The sequence below is a fragment of the Archocentrus centrarchus genome, chromosome 22 (genome assembly GCF_007364275.1).
Source record: "Archocentrus centrarchus isolate MPI-CPG fArcCen1 chromosome 22, fArcCen1, whole genome shotgun sequence".
NCBI classification, from domain to species: domain Eukaryota; kingdom Metazoa; phylum Chordata; class Actinopteri; order Cichliformes; family Cichlidae; genus Archocentrus; species Archocentrus centrarchus.
Genome location: NC_044367.1, coordinates 24,750,217 through 24,759,362, shown reverse-complemented (window position 1 = coordinate 24,759,362; position 9,146 = coordinate 24,750,217).

Here is a 9,146-nt window from a genome sequence, read left to right as displayed (position 1 = left end):
CAACAGTGCTGACAGGCAGGAAGTCAAGATTAAGGTGGGTGGGGCTTCATTGTCAATGGGCGGGGCATGGAATGTTTTTGTAGGCTGGGCCTGTTCCCAACTTCAAACGCAATTACGTCATCATCTTAGTCAAAAGATCTAAGGACCGACACATTCCGAGATATCCCGTAGGGCACCCTGCATACGGGACACACACTTTAAAGTACATCGAGTCAAGAGCGAATTTTATTCTTCTGCAGACAAAACCATTAAAATTAAAGTGACATGAGTAACCAGCACCAAACCTCTGGATTGATGCATACTATAACACAATTTATGTTTAGTCTCAGCAACATTTGGAACGAATATCATGAATTCATTTCTGAAAAAATCGAAATAATGGAGGAAGTCCAAAAGGCAGACATGCAAACCAAGCTGGACCAATGTGAGATTCAAGTGGGAAAGCTAAATGATGAAGCAGCAAATAAAGAGCAAATCATCAAGCTGACCTCACTGCTGGAATCCAAAGTGGAGGAGCGAGGGCACCAGGTTTGTTCAGAGGCTCAGGAAGAGCCCAGGGACTCTGAACTGGAAATGAAGAGGCTGAACAAGCAGCTTCAGCAGAGGGAAAGTGAAATCGTGAACCTACAACAGGAGAACGAGATTCTGTTTGCCGAAGTTGCACGCCTTTACAAAGCCGAGCCTCCGTGGAATGAGGCAAATGAGGAAATCCTGAACCTAAAACAGGAGAACGAGACTCTGTCCGACAACGTTATCCACCTTCAGAACGCAGAGGCTCTGTGGAATAAGAAGGCAAAAGAGGAAATCCTGAACCTGAAACAGGAGAACGAGATTCTGTTTGGTGAAGTTGCGCGCCTTCACAAAGCCGAGGCTAAGTGGAATAAGAAGGAAAACGAGGAAGTCCTGACCCTGAAACAGGAGAACGAGACTCTGTCCGCCAAAGTTATCCACCTTCAGAACGCCGAGGCTCTGTGGAATAAGGCAAAAGAGGAAATCCTGAACCTTAAACAGGAGAACGAGATTCTGTTTGGTGAAGTTGCGCGCCTTCACAAAGCCGAGGCTCTGTGGAATAAGAAGGAAAACGAGGAAGTCCTGACCCCGAAACAGGAGAACGAGACTCTGTCCGCCAAAGTTATCCACCTTCAGAATGCAGAGGCTCTGTGGAATAAGGCAGAAGAGGAAATCCTGAACCTGAAACAGGAGAATGAGATTCTGTTTGGTGAAGTTGCGCGCCTTCACAAAGCCGAGGCTCTGTGGAATAAGAAGGAAAACGAGGAAGTCCTGACCCTGAAACAGGAGAACGAGACTCTGTCCGCCACAGTTATCCACCTTCAGAACGCCGAGGCTCTGTGGAATAAGGCAGAAGAGGAAATCCTGAACATGAAACAGGAGAACGAGATTCTGTTTGGTGAAGTTGAGCTCCTTCACAAAGCCGAGGCTCTGTGGAATAAGAAGGAAAACGAGGAAGTCCTGACCCCGAAACAGGAGAACGAGACTCTGTCCGCCAAAGTTATCCACCTTCAGAACGCAGAGGCTCTGTGGAATAAGAAGGAAAACGAGGAAGTCCTGACCCTGAAACAGGAGAACGAGACTCTGTCCGCCAAAGTTATCCACCTTCAGAACGCCGAGGCTCTGTGGAATAAGGCAGAAGAGGAAATCCTGAACCTGAAACAGGAGAATGAGATTCTGTTTGGTGAAGTTGCGCGCCTTCACAAAGCCGAGGCTCTGTGGAATAAGAAGGAAAACGAGGAAGTCCTGACCCTGAAACAGGAGAATGAGACTCTGTCCGCCAAAGTTATCCACCTTCAGAACGCTGAGGCTCTGTGGAATGAGGCAAATGAGGAAATCCTGAACCTGAAGCAGGAGAACGAGACTCTGTCCGCCAAAGTTAACCACCTACAGAACGCAGAGGCTCTGTGGAATAAGGGAAAAGAGGAAATCCTGAACCTGAAACAGGAGAACAAGATTCTGTTTGGCGAATTTCTGCGCTTTCAGAACGCCGAGGCTCTGTGGAATGAGGCAGCACACAGAGATGAAGAAAAGAAAAAATTCAATGAATGTACAGTATCAGGACAGTATCAGGAATGTCAGAAAGTAAGTCAGGCATGGAAAGAACTGAAAGAAGTGCAGAAAGACATTCAGGACAAAAAGACTGACAGAGCAGAGCTCATAAAGAGACAACAAGAGACAATGAACCTGCTGGAAGTGATAAATTTGCAGCTCGGACAGTCAGACATAGATAATGATAGTAATGAAATAAAGAAGCTCCTGAAACAGAAAGTTAAAATAGAAAAAAAACTGCTGAAATCCAGAGAGAAAGGATTAGAGAAGCAGATGAAAAAACGAGAAGAGGAAGAAAGAAAACAGCAGAAAATTCAAGACAAAGAAGCAAAAAAAGAGCAGAAAAGACGGGAAAAAGAGGCAAAGAAGCTGAAAATGCAAGAACAGAATGAGAACCGACGACGTGGCATCTGGTCGTGGTTCTGCTGCTCAGGTCCACCTGAGGATTAGCCTCCTCTTCCTCCTTATTCTCTCCACTCTCCCTCTCTCCACTGTTGCCAACTCCACAGCAAGGAAAGTAGCTATTGGCTGTCCTAAAAGTCGCCAGAAGTCGCTATATGATGTCATCACCAAATTTGCATAATTGGTTATTTGCATGTAGTTGCAATCAAAGCTGTAGGAGAGAGGAATAACATCTTTGGAGACACAAAAAGTGAAGAAAAAACACCCTAAATATGTTTAGAAGTACTAGAGCCTTGCCCCATCGTACCTCTCTGAGTTACTGCATCTACACTCCCCTTCCCGCTCGCTCAGATCAGCTGATAAACTGCTCTTGGACGTGCAGAGGACTAAGCGGAAGCTTAGGGGGGACAGAGCCTTTGCAGTGGTAGCCCCTAAACTATGGAACTTGCTCCCATTGCATATTAGACAGGCCTCTTCACTGACCACTTTTAAAACCTCTCTTAAGACCCACTTATTTCACCTGGCTTTTGACCAGGTTTGAGATGCTGATTTTAGTTGTTGTGTATTTATTTTGTATTTTAGTTCACCTAGTTATTTTATACTGTTTTATTATTTGATTCTTGATAAACTATGTATGTTATTGTTGCTTTTATCCTATGTTATTTTTATTTATTTATTTATTTTTATCTGCATTTCCCTTGTGTATTGTTGTCTTGTTTTCCTTGTTCAGCACTTTGGTCAGTGCTTGCTGTTTTTAAAGTGCTTTATAAATAAAATTGGCTTGGCTTGGCTAGAGCTGGGGAATATGGACAAAATAATATCTCGATATTTTTTACCTGATATACGAAATATATCTTGATATTTTTTTCTTCCCAAAGGTATAAACAAAAAGGCACCTCTGAGTCAAAGCTACATGTCCCAAATGTCACACAGACACTTTTATTAACATTCAGCTGTAGATGTACATGAGAAATTGCTCAAAAATAAACCACTGGCATATTTAAATAATAATGCTCCCCAAATAAATTAATGCTTTTTCCTCCATAACAAAAGACTCACAGCTGTGCTATTAAAATGTAAACAGAAAAGATCCAGAAATATATAAAACAGCAAAAGGCTGACTGATTCTTTAAAAAGCCAGTCTGCAGTGAAGTAGACTTCACCAAAGTGCTTCCTCCTGTGTAAGATAACAAACATGTAAACAGACTGAATGAACAAACTTCCATCCTTCAGTCAGCAGGATTTCCAGCTCAGTAAATCCATACGCTGATGTATCACAGCAACGGCCCCACCCGCTCAATGCGGCGTCGTATCCACCGGCTGCATCACGAGAACACGAACAGACCCACTTCAGCTATTACAGTCATGTGACTCACTGTACATACCAGCAGCCAGGTACTCTTCGGGGTGTAAGGGATGCCAAAGCATCTGAACGGACGCAGTACGAAGGCTGTATTTACACAAAACACGGCGATAGCGGAGGATTTCAGGTTAACAAAAAACTCTCCAAAAGCCGCCGATGTCACCACGAAAACTTGCTAAATATGTCGCTAGTCCCTTTTTGGAAAAAAAACTCACTAGGGGGGGTCTGAAAAGCCGCTAAATCTAGCGACAAAGTCGCCAAGTTGGTAACACTGCCTCTCTCCCCTTCTCTCTATCTTTCCTACTATCCTTCCTCTCTTTCCTTCACCCGAGCCGGTCTCAGCAGATGGCCGCCCCTCCCTGAGCCTGGTTCTGCTGGAGGTTTCTTCCTTTTAGAAGGGAGTTTTTCCTCCCCACTGTCGCCTAGTGCTTGCTCATAGGGGATCATATTCTGATTGCTGGGATCTTATCTTTCCTCTCTTTTTTCTCTCCCAGTCTCCTTCATTTTTCCCCCTACTTCAGGTGTGTTGAAGCAGAGACACAACTAAAAGTTGCAGGACGCCGGACCTCAAGGCCTGGACTTGAGGATCCCTGCCCAACTTTAACCTTTTTGTAATTTTAAACTACTTTAATCTTTAAATAAACTCTTAAACTATATTTTTGCATCTCTGCATGTGATTATTTAGAATCTTAAAAATACTTCCACAACTCTGTTAAGTGTGGTTAAATGACATATCAGTGATTGTTGAAGCCATTTTCTTTTTTAAATAATAGTATACATTTGGGAATATAAATTTTGTTAAGTATAAGTAATTCTGTTTGCAATAGTATTATTAATCTGTCACTAATAATTTGCAGAATAATAATTTGGTAGTTATGATGTTATAATATCTTTGTATACTGGTAGGAAGAAGGAGAAAATGCACTGGAAGTCACTGGACCTTAGAGTGACACAATTTTTCGACCTACACTGCACTACAGACTGTGAAATTTAGTTAGATTAGAAAGGTCAGGATTCGCCTTTATGTTTTGTTTTTTGCTTTTTTTTAGTAAACATACAAAAGAAGATTCTTTGGACTCAAGACCTTTGTTTTACTAATGTGTGTTGAGTGCAAAACACTTCAGGGTCCAGGCTAGCGAGGCAGCCGTGCTGCTGCAGCCACAATGATATTTTCAAAAGGTTTTTCAATAAATATTACCATTGATCAATGTCATATTTACACAAACAGTAAGCAATTGTACAGGACCTGGGAGATGAAGAATTTGATGAGGATTTTAAAATGTAAATCTTTGTAAATGGTGTCTGCGATGAATAGTTTGAGTTATAATGAAAAAAAACATTTTGACCAGTGGCGTCATGACATCAAAAGTAACGTCATGATGATGTCAGGTTATGTCATGTTACAGAGAATGCCATCGTATCCCTCAGTACTAAATTTTATTGTGATAGATGAAAAATTCCCCGCAATAGTTATTTTACAATTTGGCCAGTGTTGGTGTGACCTTGACATTTGACCTTGAAACTGAAATCATGTTCTTGGGTAGCTAAGGAATATTTCCACAAAGTTTCCTACATTTTTGGCTCATAACGTTTTGTTTATTTTTGATAGATGGACAAAAGTTAAACGCAAATACATGAATGTTGTCCCAGTCTCACAACGGTAAAGAATCTTTTCACAACATCTTGGATCCAGAGCGTGAGCTGGATCATGTGTCGAAAATGGGTTCATTACTCGAAGCTTCAGTAACAGCGCCCTCTCCTGGAGAAAAGCAAGGCTGCAGTCAAAGTAGGCAGTTATCGGACAGGAGACTGTTCAATTATGCACACACGCACCTCAATGAGCGACATTTGTTGAAAAGACATTTGCATTCTTTGAGGCGCATACATTATGGCCAAATATGATCTGTTCCATTTACAAATAAAGATTGATGACTGTGTGTGGTGTCATTAAGGAGAGAGTTCTGGGGTATATGCTAAATGTATGTACATACGGAACTGTAAATATGGATACGGATATGCTACTGAGTGTATACAAAGATGTTTTAAATGTCCAAAATAAATAAAAATAATAATAACATGGCATACAGTGCATGTGCTTATGTAACTGTGGCGGGGGGGATTGTGGGATGGGGAACACTCAAAGATTTTTATTGAGGTACATTATTTTTTCAACTGTTTTTGGATTGAGCCGGTTCCTTTTTTTGCTCACACCTTCTCCACATTTTGAAAAGACTCGCTCACACGGAACAGAGGACGCTGGCGTGCATAGAAATTGTTGTGCTAATTTAAAAAGATTAGGGTACACATGTTGATGGGTTCGCCAGAAAGCGAGTGGGTCTGCTGATTTTTCCAGTGGTGGATCAGTCATGTACCGCTGCACCTCCACTGTAGCATCTGCTGTGGCATTTCTTGCCCTCCGTGCTACAGAAGCATCTGTCGAGTGTTTCCCAGAGGTTGATATCTGAAAGATAAATATGATAATCATCAACTCTGAAAGTTGTCAAAATATGTATTCCTTTTCTATGTCCTGCATTTTAGCAATTAACGATTAAAACCAGCATTTAACCATAAACCAATTCATAACATTACCCATGGATAATCGATTCTCAACATTTGCTGATGGGTGAGCCGATGGGGAAGGTTGTTCCTCTGTAGGTGTATCTGATGGTGTGTCTCGGATCAGTTGTGCACATTCTGCTGTCGGTCGTTTTACTGATGCCTGTGCCTGTGTGTGATTGAAGAATCCAAGGGTTTTGAATCTGGGGTCCAGCAGTGTTGATAGGGTCAGAGCTATTTGGGTTTCTATAGTGTCAAATCTGTTTTGCATGGCTGACACCAAGTTCTGTCCCAGACGTTTAGCCGTATTGTGGCTTATTTTTCCAACTGTGTCATACAAGTATAACATGAGCATTTTTGTCATAGGGATGACCTTTGAACCAGAGACTCGCTTCTCCTTCGACAATTCTGTTGCCTGATAAAAGGGGGCAAGCAATTGCAGGCATGCAGCAGCTGTTTCATAGTCTGCAGAAGAGAGAGGTCTCACATCTGTTTTCAGTGTTGCAAGAGCTGCCCCCACTGACTGCCTTTCTTCAAAAAGGCGTTGCAGCATAATGAAGGTGCTGTTCCAGCATGTGTCCACCTCCTGAATTAGTTTCATTACTGGACGATTCATCTGCTCCTGCACTTCTCTGAGCATCACTTTGCCTTCCATACCCCATTCTCCCATTTCAGATCTCATTGCAGTGGTGATGTTAGCAGCTGTATGAGCTTCAGGGAAAGGCAGCACTCCCAAAAGCACTGTGGCCAGCTTTGCAGACTCATCCAAATAATGGCAGGTAACTGCTAGATATGCATCCATATTAATGGAGGTCCACATATCAGCAGTCAGGCTCCCACGTGCTACTCTCTGTATGGCAGCCTTGTCCTTGGTCTTCTCTTCCTCATATCGCTGGGCCACCATGGCCTTCAGAGCCCATCTGGATGGAAGAGTATATGTGGGATCAAGCAATGCCACAAACTCCTTGAAGCCACAGTCATCCACAATGGAAAAAGGCTGCGAGTAGCTTAATGGCCACACACACATCATTTTACTATAATGCTACGAATACCTTTATACAAATACCTTTATTAGTCCCACAATGGGGAAATTACAGTTAACAGAACACCCATCCAAGAAATACACAGAGACAAACACAAACAGGGAGGACAGGTGTCTGAAGTCTACTTAATGTAGACTTGAGATAGGTCAGAGTCAGTGGCGCAAAAAGGGGGTATGCAGTATATGCAATGCATAGGGGTGCCGCACAAGAGGGGGGGGCGCCAAAACGATGTGGGAAAATATTTCTCTACTTGCATTTTCTGTATTTAACAGCTGTGCAAATGACATGGTCAATAACAGAGGCGCGGTGCTGATTAGGCGCCCCTGTGCTCCCTCACCTCCCCTCCTCCTGTCCCCGTTTAAAGACAGTCGACAAGTGATGTCATAGAAGTCTTGTATTTTATAAGTCCATGAATAAGTGATCTGCACACATGAACACAGTAAATGTTGAGAGTATGCGCATGGTGTGTGTGTGTGTGTGTGTGTGCGTGTGTGTGTGTGTGTGTGTGTGTGTGAGTGAGTGAGAGAGAGAGAAAAACTAACTCAGATATACTGTGTTGGGTGGATGGGATTCCTGATAGCTGTATGGTTGCACGTGCTTCCATCACAGTCCCCTTGAAGTAACACTGGAATGAAGCTGGATGAGACTGGAAAACCAAACAGCACATAAGCCACAAGCACAGGAGACAGAGTGTTTTCTAGTTTGTGTAATAAAATCAACCTTATATCCCAGAATAGGAAAATTGAGACAAGACCCCAAAACACAATATTACAGAATATCATGAGGTGGAATGTAGACGTGAGGAACAAAATACAAATGCAGGAAACAGAATATTCATATTAAAATAAAAAAAATTTTAAATTCCAATCAGGACAACAAGAATCAATAATGCAAAAAGAAGCAGGAAGTGTGACTGTATATAAACACAGGACTGTTAAGAAAGAAAGAAAGAAAGAAAGACTCAGTCTTCTTAATTAAAAAATATTAAGTATACAAAGTATGCAAATTCATTAATTTTCATTTGCTTCCGCTCATCCTGTTCAGGGTTGCAGGGGGGCTGGAGCCTCTCCTAGCTGTCATAGGACAAGAGGCAGGGTACACCCTGAACACAGAGAGACAAACAACCTTTCACACTTATAGTCACACCTACACTGTAAACCCAGATTTTGATTCCACTTAAAAATATTGAGTTCATATTACTTAAAATTGCCTAGAATGTGAACATTACTTGTTAATGCTGAGTAGACTGTACTTTTTGATGGTCTATCTTATTGTAATCATGTGTTTGAGTTCAAACAACTTAATATCATCAAGTTTTGCACCTGCTAAAAATCTAGTTTATACCAGTTTTAACAGACTGGACTAACATGTGGCTGCATGGTGGCATGAGGTAGAATGCCTCTAGAAGGTCTGGGTTCAATTCTGGCTTGGCCCAGGCTTCTCATTGTTTGGAGTAGTAGACATTTGGTGTTTTTGTTCACAACGTTCTCTCGTATAGTTTTTTTATTGTTCCATAGACAAATATTATTTGTAAATGTTAATGTACCAGCATTCAGCAGGGCTGAGTTTTATCATGTTTATTTACCAAATTTTAAACAGACACAGTTCAACACTGTAAAAAATATTTGTGTTTCTGGGCAGCATGGTGGTGTGGTGGTTAGCACTGCTGCCTCACAGCTGAAATGGCTATCTGATAGGCTGGGTTCAATTCCACCTTACTC